This window comes from Lathyrus oleraceus, chromosome 4 (assembly GCF_024323335.1).
Source record: "Lathyrus oleraceus cultivar Zhongwan6 chromosome 4, CAAS_Psat_ZW6_1.0, whole genome shotgun sequence".
Classification (NCBI taxonomy): Eukaryota; Viridiplantae; Streptophyta; class Magnoliopsida; order Fabales; family Fabaceae; genus Lathyrus; species Lathyrus oleraceus.
In genome coordinates, this window is record NC_066582.1 from 484,039,926 (window position 1) to 484,060,094 (window position 20,169).

Sequence of the window (20,169 nt, forward strand, 5' to 3'; positions counted from 1 at the left end):
TTTGGTTTCTACAATCAACATCTCATTTTCAATTCTTTTTCATTTTAGAGTTCGTCTCTCTTGATATGGTAAATCTTTTATTTTTCTTTTGCCGACTAATCTTGTAATGGAAAGTGTAGTGTAAAGTTTTCAAATTAAACCACATAAAAAGTAATTAATAAACACTTTATCAACCAAAAGTATTTGTAATATATCATCCTAGTGATTAAAAATATAAAATAAAAGGAAAAATGTATGTGCGTGTGTGTTGTTTTGCATGAATTTTTTATGATTTATGAATGGTGAATTTCCGATTTTAAAACTTTCACTTTAACATCCATTAATAGTCTCCATCATCTCCCTTTCAATTAAGATTTTGAAATTATAAAAAGTAATTTGTAACAATTGAAAATCATATACCATACAGTATATATGACAAAAAAAACCTATATCATAGCTAAAATATAACAAATCATAATACAACATACTACATAAAATTGAAAAAGAAAATGGATAAAGAAAAATAAATATGTCATACAATATATCGATTTAACTTGGAAAATAATTTAATTAAAAATCAAAATTAAGAAAAAAAATAATATTTTATTATTTCTTGCATGTGTGTACTAAAAGCGGACATGACAAACATGAAAATGCATATCACAAAGTTTATTAGATAAATAATTTAAATTAAAATCAAAATTAAATAAAAAAATCATTTATATTCTGATGCATTTATATACTAAAAAGAAGCGGATAAACGGGCATGAAAATGCTCCTTTGAATGCTAGTTACACATAATTTGTGAATATAAATATAAAAAATATTTAACCTACAGTGTTTGCATTGTTATAAAATTTAATAAAAGAGACCTCTAAATTCACCCATGTCAAGTTAATTTCACCTTTTTCGCCCTCATAACCCCCCTGTAATCAACCTAATAATCAGTGTTTTCATTAACTAATAAAAGAACATTACCTTTCAACACAAGAAGAAGAATGATGGATAGTCAAGAACCATGTAGACATTCACTTTGTTAATATGAAACAAGCAAAGAATCAAATCATCAGAAAACAAAATCAAAATAAGAAAATCAAAATACAATTAACTATATTTGAAAACCTAAATAAGAAAAGATAAAATTCTATAACTCTAAAACTAAAATAGATTCTACATATAAGAAAATAGTAACTTTAATACCCAATCTAGAAGGAAATGAGCAGTATATTCTATGGTAATGTTCCGATGGAATTGATGATTCTTTAAATTGATTAGTTACCTTCCTGGACTCCTTTAAGAAGGTTTTCATCGTCATTATTTATGATCGGAGGAGCAAGGTTGTCGTTCTCACTTACGGTGACCAGAGAAGCACGACTCATCTCAACTTCCTCAGCCGCCTATTGTTTCAAATTTGTTGAACGTGAAACCAAATGCAAACAAAGCAAGTACAAAATGCAAAAAAATACTGGCAATGATAACCGAAGTTATTACCACAGGTACCACCAATTCTCTAGGGTTATTTTGCTTTGATTTTAAAAGGTTTTTTTCACCTGATTTAAATTGTACACTAGGAAGCGATGAAGACATTCTTTTATTCTTTCTCTTCTTTTAGTTTCTCACCAAACATGCTACGTGGTTTGTCTCAAGTTAAATGACTTATATCAATTGCTATAAGTAATTTTGTGCTACACGACAATAAATATAAGTAACTTGCATTTAAACAACCACAAATTTTTTAGTATACACACGCATCAAAATATTAGTGTGATATACATTTTCAGGTTTGTCTTATCCGCTTTTTAGTACACACAAGGAAGAAATGATAAAATATTGTTTTTTTCTTAATTTTGATTTTAAATTAAATTATTTGTCAAGTTAAATTAGTATATTGCATGACATATTTATTTTTATATCTCATCTCTCTCTACATGCTCTCTACAATATCTCTCTAATAATAAAATCAAAGCACAAAGAACTATGTTTAAATTATTTATGTAATAAACATTGTGCTATGCATTTCCATGTTTGTCTTATTTATTTTTTAGTACACACTTGTAAGAAATGATAAAATATTGTTTTTTCTTAATATTGTTTTAAATGAAATTATTTGTCAAGTTAAATCAGTATATTGTATGACATATTTATATTTACATCACATCTCTCTCTACATGCTCTCTATATTATTTCTCTAATCTTTCTCAAATAGAGTATATTTAGAATTGATGAATATATCATTTTTCATCTAGTCAAGAAACAATATATCTCTACAAATGACATATTTATTTTTAGCGTCAAATTAATATTTTCTCTTTTATAAAAGATCAATAATAATGGATATGAATACACCTTCCTGTTATAGTGGAAGATATAATCTTTATGTTATACAATGTTAGAATATCGGTCTAAATAATACTTAAAATTACTTTTCAAGTTGTTATAATTATAAACTAATAACAATTCACCAAATAACACATATTAATATATGACTTTTGTTTTCTACAAGCAGTATTTTAATATCAATTCTCTTGAGATGATAAATCTTCCATTATTCTTTTGCCGGCTAATATTGTAATGGAAATTATTTCAAAATAAACCACATGAAATGCAATTAATGAACACTTTATTAGGCAAAAGTATTTTTAATGTATCAATCTAGTGGTTAAAAAGATAAAATAGAAGGAAAGAATGGTAGTCCAAAATCTTGTACCTTTTATCCATATATAAATGGCTATTTTTATTTTGTTTTGATTTTATTTTTAAATTATTTATCTAATAAACTTTGTGATATGTATTTTCATGATTTTGGATAAAAGTAGATAACATGTAGATAGAATGTCTAGAGATAGATTGTAACATCCATATATAATACATGTCTAGAATTACATATTATACATAGTTGTAATTGGTACTGAAATACATAAGTGGCTAGTGGCAACATTGTACATATTACATTCCTAAAATGAAATACAAACATGGCACAATATATACAAGGATACCCAAAAAAATAAACTAGCTACTATATCATTATAGAATGATCTCAAAAGAGATATCAACACAGCGGAAAAAGTCATCAAAAACATCGAACAAGTAAGGACATCAAACTATCTTGTCCCCACCCTTCACCTACTCAGAACTACCTGGAAAATAATCAACAATATGGGGTGAGATAATAATCACAGTTGGTTCCCTATCTTATGAGTCCACTCGTCTTTACAAGGTTCTAATCAAAACCTACCTTAAGTCACAAAGGAGAAAATACTTGAGTACACACAACTTGCAATGTATGAAAACATGTCTCTTGAGTTCATCAACTCAAACAATCACTATTCGGAAACCATATTAAGGTATCTTTCCCTAGAAAGCCCTACGTCTTGGGTTATCGACACGGGTCACTGATCCTTGTATCATATGTATCTTTCTCCAACAAGCCCTACATCTATGGTTATCGACACGGGTCACGAATCCTATCCATACTTTGACATACGCATGTATTTAGGATTCTAAGGGATAACATCCATCTTAAGAATCGTCGCTTCCTATGGGACTCTAAACCCATTTCAAGCATTTTACCCATATGGGATTTCCACCAATCAAAGGGTACAATCAAAGGATTGTTTCTGACTACGTGATTAGATAAAACACAACATGATTGTATTCGACAATCATAAGGTGATCACATTCACCATGACATTCACAACAACAACACATGTTCCATACAATGCCTAACATTCCTAGTTAAATAACTAATTTTTCATGACACACACCTAGGTATCATTATGTACAAGTATTGCTATCTAAGCCATTCATCATACCCTAATTATCTGTCTAATTCAATCAATTAGTCTTGTTCCTAAGGTTTCTTCACCAATCATTATGAATTTCTAATCAGTTTATCACATTCATATAACAATTAAGTCATAACATATTCATCATGCTATCATATATGCAATATAGTTGAATCAATGATAATTCCATGCCTACATATCATATGACAAATTACATGACCCTTAGGATGGCTTAGGAACCTTAGAAAACATGATTTTTGCAAAAACTAAATGATACAATTGATTGCACAAAGACTACAGTCGATTGTATCAATGTCTGAAAACTCTTTGTTTATGTTTTTGAAAGAATAATAGATTGCTATAACACTGCAATCGATTGCACTACTCCTGAATTATGGTTTTTAGCTTTTTTATAAAGGTGCAATCAATTGTAAGACAATGACAATCGATTGCCATTGTAAGTTTTTTCAAAAGTACCTGCTAAAATATGTTTCTATCCATCCCAAGCCACCCATAAGTTCATGTAATAACAACCATCCAAAGAGAACAAGATTTCCATGATATAAGTTCACATAATACATCATTATGCATCATTCTGACAACCACAACATCCACTCATATAGAAACATAATAATAATAATAGAAATTTTTCATGAAAAATGGAAGAATACACCACAACATAACAAAAATCGTCCATATCTATTCTATGTTTCACCAATCCTAATTTCTAATCTCCTAAGAGTACTAACTAGAACCCACCTTAAAATGAGATGGAGATATTGTTGGAAGATGTTGAGATGAGATGATGATTCCAAGTCTTTGGTTCCTCCAAGTTTCCTTCTTCTTCTTTCCACTAGCTTTCTCCTATTCTCTCAGTGTTCTTCTTTTCCTCTTTTTTTTCTTCTATTTTACTGATAAGTATCCCAAATGATACATAGAAACATGAAGGAAAAAGTTGGTAAGGCATGGGGTAGAACATGTGGACAAGCAAAATAAAAGGAATTATGTGGTTGGAAAGTAACAAGAGTAGTAACAAAAATTTCATGTGCAATTGCACTTTATTTATTTGTTCTACAAGAGTAATTGACTCATTATTAATGTTATCAAATTGTCTCTTTTTGTACCAATTAATAAAAGGTCAGTTCCAAATAATATAAATGTAGTCAACCAGAGCTCACTACATAGGAACTCATTTGATCTCAATTGATATAAATTGGAGTATTTAAGAAAACACGGGATATATTGATTTAATATGACAAATAATTTAGTTTAAAATCAAAATTAAGTAAAATCAGTATTTTATTATTTCTTGCATGTGTGTACTAAAGAGAGGACATGACAAACATGAAAATGCATATCACAAAGTTTATTACATAAATAATTTAAATTTAAATTAAAACTAAATAAAAAATATTTGTTGGTATTTTAATGCATGAAAGCAAACGCAAACGAAGCAAGTAGAAAATGCAAAATAATACCGGCAACGATAACCGAAGTTGTCACCATAGGTACCACTCATTCTCTAGAGTCATTTTGCTTTTATTTTGAAAGGTTTTTTTCACCTGATTTAAATGGTACACTAGGAAGCAATGAAGACATTCTTTGATTCTTTCTCTTCTTTTAATTTCTCACCAAACATGTTAAGTGATTCGTCTCAACTTAAATGACTTATATCAATTGCTATAAATAATTTTGATTTATATGACAATTGATATAAGTAACTAGCATTTAAATGGGAATAATTTTTTTAGTATACGCACGCATCAAAATGTAAACGAATATTTTTTATTCTGTTTTGATTTTAATTTAAATTATTTATGTAATAAACTTTTTGATATGCATTTTCATGTTTGTCTTGTGTGCTTTTTAGTACATGCATGCAAGAAATGATAAAATATTGTTTTTTCTTAATTTTAGTTTTCAATTAAATTATTTGTCAAATTATATCGGTATATTGAATGGCATATTTATTTTTACATCACATCTCTCTTACTTGCTCTCTATATTATCTCTCTAATCTTTCTCTAATAGAGTATATTTAGAGTTGATGAATATATCATTTTTCATCTAGTCAAGAAACAATAAATCTCTACAAACAACATATTATTTTTAGCGTCAAATTAATATTTTCTCTTTTATAAAAGATCAAGAATAATGGATATGAATACATTTTTCTATTATGGTGGGAGATATAATCTTTATGTGATACAATATTACAATATTTGTCTAAATAATACTAAAAATTACTTTTAAAGTTGTTATAATGTTAAACTAATAACAATTCACCGAGTAACACATATTAATATATGACTTTTGCTTTCTACAATCAGCCTCTCATTTTCAATTCTTTTTCATTTTAGAGTTCCTCTCTCTTGATATGGTAAAAAAAATAAAAAATTACCGACTAATCTTGGAATGGAAAGTGTAGTGTGAAGTTTTCAAATTATACCTCATAAAATATAATTAATAAACACTTTATCAACCAAAAGTATTTGTAATATATCATCATAATGATTAAAAATTTAAAATAAAAGGAAAAGTGTATGTGCGTGTATGCGTGTGTGTTGTTTTGCATGATTTTTTTGTGATTTATGAATGGTGGATGTTCTATTCTAAAACTTTCACTTTAACATCCATCAATAGCCTCCATCATCTTCCTTTCAATCAAGATTTTGAAATTAGTTAAAGTAATTTGTAACAATTGAAAATCATATACCATACCGTATACATGACAAAAAAAACTTATATCATAGCTAAAATGTAACAAATCCTAATACAACATACTACATAAAAGTGAAAAAGAAAATGGATAAAGAAAAATAAATATGTCATACAATATATTGATTTAAATTGGAAAATAATTTAATTTAAATTCAAAATTAAGAAAAAAAATAGTATTTTATTATTTCTTGCATATGTGTACTAAAAAGCGGACATGACAAACATGAAAATGCATATCGCAAACTTTTATAGATAAATAATTTAAATTAAAATCAAAATTAAATTAAAAAATATTCATTTATATTCTGATGCATGTGTATACTAAAAAGAAGCGGATACACGGGCACGAAAATGCTCGTTTGAATGCTAGTTACACATAACTTTTGTGAACTTAACTTAAAAAAATATTTAACCTACAATGTTTGCTTTGTTATAAAATTTAATAAAAGAGACCTCTAAATTCTCCCATGTCACAGTAATTTCACTTTTTTCTCCCTCATAACCCCCATGTCAACTACACTAATATGTAAATCTCTTACATCAAACCTAATAATCAGTGATTTCATTAACTAATAAAAGAACATTACCTTTCAACACAAGAAGAAGAATGATGGATAGTCAAGAACCGTGTAGATGTTCACTTTGTTAACATGAAACAAGCAAAGAACCAAATCAAAAAACAAAATAAAAATCAGAAAATAAAAATACAATTAACTATATTTGAAACCCTAAATAAGACAAGATAAAATTCCATATCTCTAAAATTAAAATAGATTCTACATATAAGAAAATAGTAACTTTAATGCCCGATATAGAAGGAAATGAGTAGTATATTGTATGGTAATGTTCTGATCAAATTGACGATTCTTTGAATTGATTAGTTACCTTTTTACACCCCTTCAAGAAGGTTTCATCGTCATTATCTGTCATCAGAGGAGCAATGTTATTGTTCTCACTTACGATGATCAGAGAAGCACGACTCATCTCAACTTCCTCAACCGCCTCCTGTCTCAAATTTGTTGAACGTGAAACCAAATGGAAACAAAGCAAGTAGAAAATGCAAACAAAATACCCGCAATGATAACCAAAGTTATCACCACAGGAACCACCCATTCTCTAGGGCAATTTTGCTTTGATTTTGAAAGTGTTTTTTCACCTGGTTTAAATGGTACATTAGGAGGCGATGAAGACATTCTTTTATTCATTCTCTTCTTTTAGTTTCTCACCAAACATGCTAGGTGGTTTGCCCAAGTTAAATTACTTATATCAACTGCTATAAGTAATTTTGTATTACATGACGATAAATATAAGTAACTTGTGTTTAAACGGGTAGAATTTTTTTATTATACACACGCATCAAAGTATTAGTGTGATATCCATTTTCAGGTTTGTCTTGTCCGCTTTTTAGTACAAACACATGGAAGAAATGTAAAAATATTATTTTTTGTTAATTTTGATTTTAAATTAAATTATTTGTCAACTTAAATAAGTATATTGCATGACATATTTATTTTTACATCTCATCTCTCTCCACATGCTCTCTACAATATCTCTCTAATCATAAAATCAAAGCATAATTAACTACATTTAAATTATTTTTGTAATAAACATTGTGATATGCATTTTCGTATTTGTCTTATCCATTTTTTAGTACATACATGCAAGAAATAATAAAATATTGTTTTTTCTTAATATTGGTTTTAAATGAAATTATTTGTCAAGTTAAATCAGTATATTGTATGACATATTTATTTTTACATCACATCTCTCTCTACATTATCTCTCTAATCTTTCTCTAATAGAGTATATTTAGAGTTGATTAATATATCATTTTTCATCTAGTCAAGAAACAATATATCTCTACAAACAACATATTTAGTTTTAGGTTCAAATTAATATTTTCTCTTTTATAAAAGATCAAGAATAATGGATATGAATACACCTTCCTATTATAGTGGAAGATATAATCTTTTTGCCATAGAAGTTACAATGTTTGTCTAAATAATACTTAAAATTAATTTTCAAATTGTTATAATTATAAACTAATACCAATTCACCAAATAACACATATTAATATAGGAATTTTGTTTTCTGCCATCAGTATTTTAGTATCAATTCTCTTGAGATGATAAATCTTCCATTTTTCTTTTGCCGCCTAATCTTGTAATGGAAAGTATTTCAAAATCAACCACATGAAATGCAATTAATGAACACTTTATTCGGAAAAAGTATTTTTAATGTATCAACCTAGAGGTTAAAAAGATAAAATAGAAGGAAAAAATGGTAGTCCAAAATCTTGTACCTTTTATACATATATAAATGGCTATTTTTATTTTGTTTTGATTTTATTTTTAAATTATTTATCTAATAAACTTTGTGATATGCATGCATTTTCATGATTTTGGATAAAAGTAGAGAGCATGTAGATAGAATGTCTAGAGAAAGATTGTAACACCCATGTATAATACATGTTTAGAATTACATATTATACATAGTTGTAATTGATACAGAAATACATAAGTGGCTAGTGGCAACATTGTACATATTACATGCCCAAAATAAAATACAAACATGGCACAATATATACAAAGATACCCAAAAAAATAAACTAGGAACTAGATCATTATAGAATGATCTCAAAAGAGATATCTACACAGCGGAAAAAGTCATAAAAAACATCGAACAAGTAAGAACATCAAACTATCTTGTCCCTACCCTTCACCTACTCAGAACTACCTGAAAAATAATCACCAATATGGGGTGAGATAATAATCTCAGTGGGTTCTCTATCTTATGAGTCCACTCGTCTTTAAAAGGTTCTAATCAAAACCTAACTCAAGTCACAAAGGGGAAAATACTTGAGTACACAACTTGCAAAGTATGGAAACATATCTCTTGAGTTCATCAACCTAAACAATCACTATTCGGAAACCATATTAAGGTATCTTTCCCTAGAAAGGCCTACGTCTAGGGTTATCGACAGGGGTCACGGATCCTTGTATCATATGTATCTTTCCCCGGCAAGCCCTATATCTAGGGTTATCGGCATGGGTCACGAATCCTATCCATACTTTGACATACGCATGAATTTAGGATTCTAAGGGATAACATCCACCTTAAGAATCGTCGCTTCCTATGGGACTCAAAACTCATTTTAAGCCTTTTACCCATATGGGATTTCCACCAACCATGAGATTCACCAATTTTGGGATTCAAACTCAGGTCATTCAAGTATCGGTGCGTACATCCCAATTCTAACTCTACATAAGCATCATAACTTGGAATGGTACAATCAAAGTGTTGTTTCCGACTATGTGATTAGATAAAACAAAATATGATTGTATTTGACAATCATAAGGTGATCACTTTCACAATGACATTCACAACAACAACACATGTTCCATACAATGTCTAACATTCCTAGTTAAACAACTACTTTTTCATGAACACACCTACGTATCATTATGTACAAGTATTGCCATCTAATTCATTCATCATATCGTAATTATCCGTCTAATTCATTCAATTAGTCTTGTTCCTAAGGTTTCCTCACCAATCATTATGAATTTCCAATCATTTTATCACATTCATACATCCATTAAGTCATAACATATTCATCATGCTATCATATATGAAATATAGTTGAATCATTGATAATGTCATGCCTCCATATCATATGACAATTTACATGACCCTTAGGATGGCTTAGGAACCTTAGAAAACATGATTTTTGCAAAACTAAAGGATACAATCGATTGCACAAAGACTATAATCGATTGTATCAATGTCTGAAAACTATTTGTTTCTGTGTGGTTGGAAAGTAACAAGAGTAGTAACAAAATCCCATGTGACACTACACTTTATTTATTTGTTCTACTAGAGTAATTGACTCATTATTAATGTTATCAAATTGTCCCTTTTTATACCAATTAATAAAAGGTCAGTTCCAAATAATAATAATGAAGTCAATGAAGCTTACTACATAGGAACTCATTTGATCTCAATTGATATTAATTGGAGTATTTAAGGAAACCCAAGATATTACAGAGATGAGATGTAAAAATAAATATGTCATACAATATATTGATTTAACTTGACAAATAATTTAGTTTAAAATCAAAATTAAGTAAAATCAATATTTTATTATTTCTTGCATGTGTGTACTAAAAAGCGGACATGACAAACATGAAAATGCATATCACAAAGTTTATTATATAAATAACTTAAATTAAAATCAAAACTAAATAAAAAAATATCCATTGGTATTTTAATGCATGCATATATTAAAAAAAAAGAGACAAACGGGCATTGAAGTGTGCCTTTGAACGCTACTTACACATAATTTTTGTAGTTTAAATTAAAAAAAATACTTAACCTGCAATGTTTGCATTGTTATAAAATTTAATAACGATGACCTCTAAATTCTCCCATGTCCCGATAATTTCACCTTTCCTCCCCCGTAACCCCATGTCAACTACACAAATACTTAAATCTCTATCAGAATTATTATGAACTATCCGCAAACAACATGCAATCAGCCTAATAATTAGTGTTTTTATTAACTAATAAAATAACATTACATTTGAACACAAGAAGAAGAATGATGGATAGTCAAGAACTCTGTAGATGTTTATTTTGTTAACATGAAACAAGCAAAAAATCAAATCGAAAAACAAAATCAAAATCAGAAAATCAAAACACAATTAACTATATTTATAACCCCAAATAAGAAAAGCTAAAATTCCATTACTCTAAAATTAAAACATATACTACATATAAATAATTAATTACCTTAGTGGTTGGTGTTAAAGGAAATGAGCAGTATATTCTACGATATTGTTTCGATCGAATTGATGATTCTTTGAATTGATTAGTTACCTTCATGCACTCCTTCAAGAAGGTTTTCATTGTCACTATTTATGATCGGAGGAGCAAGGTTATCGTTCTCACATCCGGTGATCAGAGAAGCACGAGTCATCTCAACTTCCTCAGGCTCCTCATGTCTCAAAGTTGTTGAACATGAAAGCAAACGCAAACGAAGCAAGTAGAAAATGCAAAATAATACCGGAAATGATAACGAAGTTGTCACCATAGGTACCACTCATTCTCTAGAGTCATTTTGCTTTGATTATGAAAGGTTTTTTTTCCACCTGATTTAAATGGTATACTTGGAAGCAATGAAGACATTCTTTTATTTTTTATCTTCTTTTAATTTATCATCAAACATGTTAACTGATTTGTCTCAAGTTAAATGACTTATATCAATTGCTATAAGTAACTTTGATTTATATGACAATTGATATATGTAACTAGCATTTAAAGGGGAACAATTTTCTTAGTATACGCACACATCAAAATATAAATGAATATTTTTTATTCTGTTTTGATTTTAATTTAAATTATTTATATAATAAAAAAATTTATATGCATTTTCATGTTTGTCTTGTCCGCTTCTTAGTACACGAATGCAAGAAATGATAAAATGTTGTTTTTTTGTTAATTTTAGTTTTAAATTAAATTCTTTGTCAAATTAAATCAGTATATTGAATGACATATTTATTTTTACATCACATCTCTCTTACTTGCTCTCTATATTATCTCTCTAATCTTTCTCAAATAGAGTATATTTAGAGTTGATGAATATATCATTTTTCATCTAGTCAAGAAATAATAAAAATCTACAAACAACATATCATTTTTAGCGTCAAATTAATATTTTCTCTTTTATAAAAGATCAAGAATAATGGATATGAATACATTTTTCTATTATGGTGGGAGATATAATCTTTATGTGATACAATATTACAATATTTGTCTAAATAATACTTAAAATTACTTTTAAAGTTGTTATAATGTTAAACTAATAATAAATCACTGAGTAACACATTAATATATGACTTTTGCTTTCTACAATCAGCCTCTCATTTTCAATTCTTTTTCATTTTAGAGTTCATCTCTCTTGATATGGTAAATCTTTTATTTTTCGTTGGCCGACTAATCTTGTAATGGAAAATGCAGTGTGAAGTTTTCAAATTAAACCATATAAAATATAATTAATAAACACTCTATCAAGCAAAAGTATTTGTAATATATCATCCTAGTGATTAAAAAGATAAAATAAAAGGAAAAATGTATGTGTGTGCGTGTGTTGTTTTGCATGAATTTTTTATGATTTAAGAATGGTGGATTTTCTATTCTAAAACTTTCACTTTAACATCCATCAATAGCCTCCATCATCTCCCTTTCCATTAAAATTTTGTAACTAGAAAAAGTAATTTGTAACAATAGAAAATCATATACCATACCGTATACATGACAAAATAACATATATCATAGCTAAAATGTAACAAATCCTAATAAAACATACTACATAAAATTGAAAAAGAAAATGGATAAAGAAAAATAAATATGTCATACAATATATTGATTTAACTTAGAAAATAATTTAATTTAAAATTAAAATTAAGATAAAATAGTATTTTATTATTTCTTGCATGTGTGTACTAAAAACCGGACGGGACAAACATGAAAATGCATATCATAAAGTTCATTAGATAAATAATTTAAATTAAATAAAAAATATTCATTTATGTTATGATGTATGTGTATACTAAATAGAAGTGGATAAACGGGCACGAAAGTGCTCGTTTGAATGCTAGTTACACATATTTTTTGTGAACTTAACTTGAAAAAATATTTAACCTACAATGTTTGTATTGTTATAAAATTTAATAAAAGAGACCTCTAAACTCTCCCATGTCACAGTAATTTCACCATTTTCTCCCTCATAACCCCTATATCAACTACATTAATCTGTAAATCTCTTACATCTACCTTATTAGTAATTATCTACAAACAACATGTAATCATCCTAATAATCAGTGTTTTCATTTACTAATAAAAGAACATTACCTTTCAACACAACAAGAAGAATGATGGATAGTCAAGAACCGTGTAGATGTTCACTTTGTTAACATGAAACAAGCAAAAAATCAAATCAGAAAACAAAATCAAAATCAGAAAATAAAAATATAATTAACTATATTTGAAACCCTAAATAAGAAAAGAAAAAACTTCATACCTCTAAAACAAAAATAGATTCTACATATAAGAAAATAGTAACTTTAAGGTCCGATGAAGAAGCAAATGAGCAGTATATTCTATGGTAATATTCTGATCAAATTGATGATTCTTTGAATTGATTAGTTACCTTCCTTCACTCCATCAAGAAGGTTTTCATTATCATTATTTATGATCGGAGGAGAAAGGTTGTCGTTCTCACTTACGGTGATCAGAGAAGCACGACTCATCTCAACTTCCTCAAACGCCTCCCGTCTCAAATTTGTTTAACATGAAATCAAATGCAAACAAAGCAAGTAGAAAATGCAAATAAAATATCAGAAATGATCACCAAAGTTATCAGCACAGGTACCACCCATTCTCTAGGGTCATTTTGCTTTAATTTTGAAAGGGTTTTTTCACCTGGTTTAAATGGTACACTAGGAAGCAATGAATATATTCTTTTATTCATTCTCTTCTTTTAGTTTCTCAAAAAACATGCTAGGTGGTTTGTTTTCTACATTCAGTATTTCAGTATCAATTCTCTTGAGATGAAAAATCTTTCATTTTTTTTTTCCGCCTAATCTTGTAATGGAAAGTATTTCAAAATAAACCACATGAAATGCAATTAATGAACACTTTATTAGGCAAAAGTATTTTTAATGTATCGACCTAGTGGTTAAAAAGATAAAATAGAAGAAAAAAATGGTAGTCCAAAATCTTTTACCTTTTATCCATATATAAATGGCTATTTTTATTTTGTTTTGATTTTATTTTTAAATTATTTATCTAATAAACTTTGTGATATGCATTTTCATGATTTTGGATAAAAGTAGAGGGCATGTAGATAGAATGTCTAGAGAGAGATTGTAACACCCATGTATAATACATGACTAGAATTACATATTATATATAGTTGTAATTGGTACTGAAATACATAAGTGGCTTGTGGCAAAATTGTACATATTGCATGCCCAAAATGAAATACAAACATTGCACAATATATACAAGGATACCCCAAAAAATAAACTAAAAACTATATCATTATAGAATAATTTAAAAAGAGATATCTACACAACGGAAAAAGTCATCAAAAACATCGAACAAGTAAGGACATCAAACTATCTTGTCCCTACCCTTCACATACTCAGAACTACCTAAAAAATAATAAACAATATGGGGTGAGATAATAATTCCAGTGGGTTCCCTATCTTATGAGTCCACTCGTCTTTACAAGGTTCTAATCAAAACCTAACTCAAGTCACAAAGGGGAAAATACTATAGTACACTCAACTTACAATGTATGGAAACGTGTCTCTTGAGTTCATCAACTCAAACAATCACTATTCGGAAACCATATTAAGGTATCTTTCCCTAGAAAGCCCTATGTCTAGGGTTATCAACACGGGTCACAGATCTTTGTATCATATGTATCTTTCCCCGGCAAGTCCTACATCTAGGGTTATCGACACAGGTCACGGATCCTATCCATACTTTGACATATGCATGAATTTAGGATTCTAAGGGATAACATCCACCTTAAGAATCGTCGCTTCCTATGGGACTCTCTAAATCCATTTTAAGCCTTTTACCCATATGAGATTTCCACCAACCATGAGATTCACCAATTTTGGGATTCAAACTCAAGTCATTCAAGTATCGGTGCGTACATCCCAATTCTAACTCTACATAAGCATCATAACTTGGAAAGGTACAATCAAAGGGTTGTTTCCGACTATGTGATTAGATAAAACAAAACATGATTGTATTTGACAATCATAAGGTGATCACATTCACCATGACATTCACAACAATAACACATGTTCCATTCAATGCCTAACATTCCTAGTTAAAAAACTATGTGTTCATGACACACACCTAGGTATCATTATGTACAAGTATTTCCATCTAAGTCATTCATCATACCCTAATTATCCGTCTAATTCATTCAATTAGTCTTGTTCCTAAGGGTTCCCGACCAATCATAATGAACTTCCAATCATTTTATCATATTCATACATCAATTAAGTCATAACATATTCATCATGCCATCATATATGAAATACAGTTGAATCAATGATAATTCCATGCCTACATACCATATGACAAGTTACATGATCCTTAGGATGGCTTAAGAACCTTAGAAAACATGATTTTTGCAAAAACTAAGGGATACAATCGATTGCACAAATACTACAATCGATTGTATCAATGTCTGAAAACTCTTTGTTTCTGTTTTGGAAAGAATAATCGATTGCTATAACAGTTCAATCGATTGCACTACTCCTGAATTATGATTTTCAGCTTTTTTATAAAGGTGCAATCAATTGTAAGACAATAACAATCGATTGGCACTGTAAGTTTTGTCAAAAATACCCATTGAATATGTTTCTATGCATCCCTAACCACCCCTAAGTTCACTTAACAACAACCATCCAAAGAGAACAATATTTTCATGATATAAGTTCACATAATACACCATTATGCATCATTCTAACAACCACAACATCCACTCATATAGAAACATAATAATAATAGAAATTTCTAATGAAAAATGGAAGAATACATCACAACATAACAAGAATCATCCATATCTATTCTATGTTTCACAAATCCTAATTTCTAATCTCCTAAGAGTACTAACTAGAACCCACCTTGAAATGAGATGGAGAGATTATTGGAAGATGTTGAGATGAGATGATGATTCCAAGTCTTTGGTTCCTCCAAGTTTCCTCTTCTTCTTTCCACAAGCTTTCTCCTCTTCTCTCCATGTTCTTCTTTTGCTCTTTTTTTTTCTCTATTTTACTGATAAGTTTCCCAAATGATACATAGAAGCATGAAGGAAAAAGTTGGTAAGGCATGTGGTAGAACATGTGGACAAGAAAAATAGAAGGAATTGTGTGGTTGGAAAGTAACAATAGTAGTTTCAAAAATCTCATGTGTCACTACACTTTATTTATTTATTCTACTAGAGTAATTGACTCGTTATTAATATTTTGAAATTGTCCCTTTTTTAAACCCATTAATAAAAGGTCAATTCCAAATAATATAAATGAAGTCAACCTGAACACTAGTTACTCTAATTATCCCACCTGATAACTTTCAGAGTACATAAGAACTCAGTTGATCTCAACTGATAAAAATTGAAGTATTTAACGAAACATGGGATATTACAGAGATGAGACGTAAAATTAAATATGTCATACAATATATTGATTTAACATGACAAATAATTTAGTTTAAAATCAAAATTAAGTCAAATTAGTATTTTATTATTCTGTGCATGTGTACTAAAAAGCGGACATGACAAACATGAAAATGCATATCACAGTTTATTACATAAATAATTTTAATTAAAATCAAAACTAAATAAAAAAATATCCATTGGTATGTTAATGCATGTTTATACTTAAAAAAGAAGACAAACGGACACTGAAGTTCCCGTTTGAACGTTAGTTACACATAATTTTTGTGATTTAAATTAAAATATATATTTAAACTGCAATGTTTGCATTGTTACAAAATTTAATAATAGTGACCTCTAAATTCTCTCATATCACGATAATTTCACCTTTCCTCCCTCATAACCCCATGTCAACTACACAAATATGTAAATCTTTATCAAAATTATTATGAATTATCCGCAAACAACATGCAATCAGCCTAATACTCAGTGTTTTTATTAACTAATAAAATAACATTACCTTTGAACACAAGAAGAAGAATGATGGATAGTCAAGAACCGTGTAAGTTGTCGAACGTGAAAGCAAACGCAAACGAAGCAAGTAGAAAATGCAAAAAAAATACCGGCAACGATAACCAAAGTTGTCACCACATGTACCACTCATTCTCTAGAGTCATTTTTCTTTGATTTTGAAAGGTTTCTATCACCTAGTTTAAATGGTACACTAGGAAGCAATGAAGACATTCTTTTATTCTTTCTCTTCTTTTAATTTCTCACTAAACATGTTAAGTGATTTGTCTCAAGTTAAATGACTTATATCAATTGCTATAAATTACTTTGATTTATATGACAATTGATATAAGTAACTAGCAATTAAACGGAAACAATGTTTTTGGTATATGCACGCATCAAAATATAAACGAATATTTTTTTAATTATTTTAATTTAAATTATTTATGTAATAAACTTTGTGATATGCATTTTAATGTTTGTCTTGTCCGCTTTTTAGTACACACATGCAAGAAATGATTTGTCAAATTAAATCAGTATATCTTATGACATATTTACTTTTACATCACATCTCTCTTACTTGCTCTCTACATTATCTCTCTAATCTTTCTCTAATAGAGTATATTTAGAGTTGATGAATATATCATTTTCCATCTAGTCAAGAAAAAATGAATCTCTACAAACAACATATTATTTTTAGCGTCAAATTAATATTTTCTCTTTTATAAAAGATCAAGAATAATGGATATGAATACATTTTTCTATTATGGTGGGAGATATAATCTTTATGTGATACAATATTACAATATTTGTCTAAATAATACTTAAATTTATTTTTAAAGTTGTTATAATGTTGAACTAATAACAATTCACCGAGTAACACAAATTAATATATGACTTTTGCTTTCTACAACGAGCCTCTCATTTTCAATTCTTTTTCATTTTAGAACTTCTCTCTCTTGATATAGTAAATTTTTTATTTTTATTTTTGCCGACTAATCTTGTAATGGGAAGTGTAGTGTGAAGTTTTTAAATTAAACCACATAAAATGTAATTAATAAACACTTTATCAATCAAAAGTATTTGTAATATATCATCCTAGTGATTAAAAGGATAAAATAGAAGGAAAAATATATATGCGTGTGTGCATGTATATTGTTTTGCATGATTCTTTTGTGATTTATGAATCGTAGATTTTCTATTTTAAAACTTTCACTTTAACATCCATCAATAGCCTCCATCATCTCCCTTTCAATTAAGATTTTGAAATTAGAAAAAATAATTTATAACAATTGAAAATCATATACCATATGGTATACATGACAAAAAAAAAACCTGTTGTATAACTAAAATGTAACAAATCCTAATACAATATACTACGTAAAATTGAAAAAAGAAAATTTATCTTAACCTCTCTGTGAATCTTGTAGGCAATTTGGTAAAGTAAAGCAAGTATTTTTAATAACATTTTTGAGAGATAGGAGTTAATCTTAAAACATTTTTCGGAACCGTTATTTTTGAAAATAAAGTTCTTTCTCAACCGTTGGATTGCAGTTAAATAGTATTTGTTTTTATTTTTAAATTTCAGTTAAGTAAAGATAATAAAACAAAGATAATTGTAAGAACCATCTAGCTCATAAAAATAACCAGCCAAAAAAAATTACACTGCTGCATAAGTTTTGAAGATTCTAAGGTCTTCCTATATTTTCTAATATGTTTTTTAAAATAAATATAACAAAATAATTGTAAGAAACATCCAAAATACATAATGCTAAAGAAATATTAACAATCCTATTAATCAACTAATTTTGTAGAAGATTTGAGAAACATGATACTCTTGCTCTTCATGATTAAGAAAAAATATTATTACACCTTAATAAGTAAAAGAAGCACAATTTGTCGGTTTTTTTACCGAGATAACCCATTTTTTCGAAAAAATTCCCAAAATATCCCAGTTTTCAGCAAAATTCCCAATCTACCCCATTTTTAGGAGGAGGCGCCAATTGAATTGGCGACCCCTCTTAAAAATTGCAAGGAGGCGCCAATTGGATTGGCTAGGGCCCTAGCCAATCCAATTGGCGCCTATGTGTAATTTTTAAGAGGAGGCGCCAATTCAATTGGCGACTCCCTTAAAAAAACTTCAAATGGAAAAACCTCCAACATGAAAGTTGTAGATCTTTTCAAGACAATGAATTTGGATATAAATTTTGCATCATTTGGATTTTTTATGAGAAAGTTATGGGCAGTTGAAATTGGACTTCTGAGTTTTTCAACTGTAATCTGACCTATAATGTCTTGCATTATTTCATGTGTTTCTTTTAAAGTTATGAAATTTTGTCCAACATAAAATTTGAAGTAGAGATCTCAAATTTTGCAATGCACTTGGTCCCACCTCAAAATAATTAAAAATGAGTGAGTTAGGTCCCTGCGAACTTTACCCAAAATTAGGGTTTTTGTCAAAATGACCTATAATGTTTTGAAATGAATGATGAGCTTCCAAGTTTCAAATGGATTTTTGATGAACATGAAAGTTGTTCATATGGCGACTGTTTTTAAAACTTGAATGGATGCGCCAATTGGATTGGCTAGGGCAGGTGCCCTAGCCAATCCAATTGGCGCCTATGTGTAGGTTTTAAGAGGAGGCGCCAACTCAATTGGCGACTCCCTCATAAAATGCCTTTTTTGTCTTATAAATAGATGCGTTGTGTGACCTATTGTTCCACAACTCATATAATCATTTGGCTATCATGTTTGGTGTTCGTCGCCGATACGGTAAGGTGATTTATGCGAGAGACAAACCTCAATTGCTGATGCTGTTTTGGAACATCACCACGTTAGATCAATTGAAGAGGGAGCTGGTTCGATGGTTAGACGGGAAAATACCAGAAGGGGAAAAAATCAGAAGTATTGAGAGACTTGACAGTATCTTTG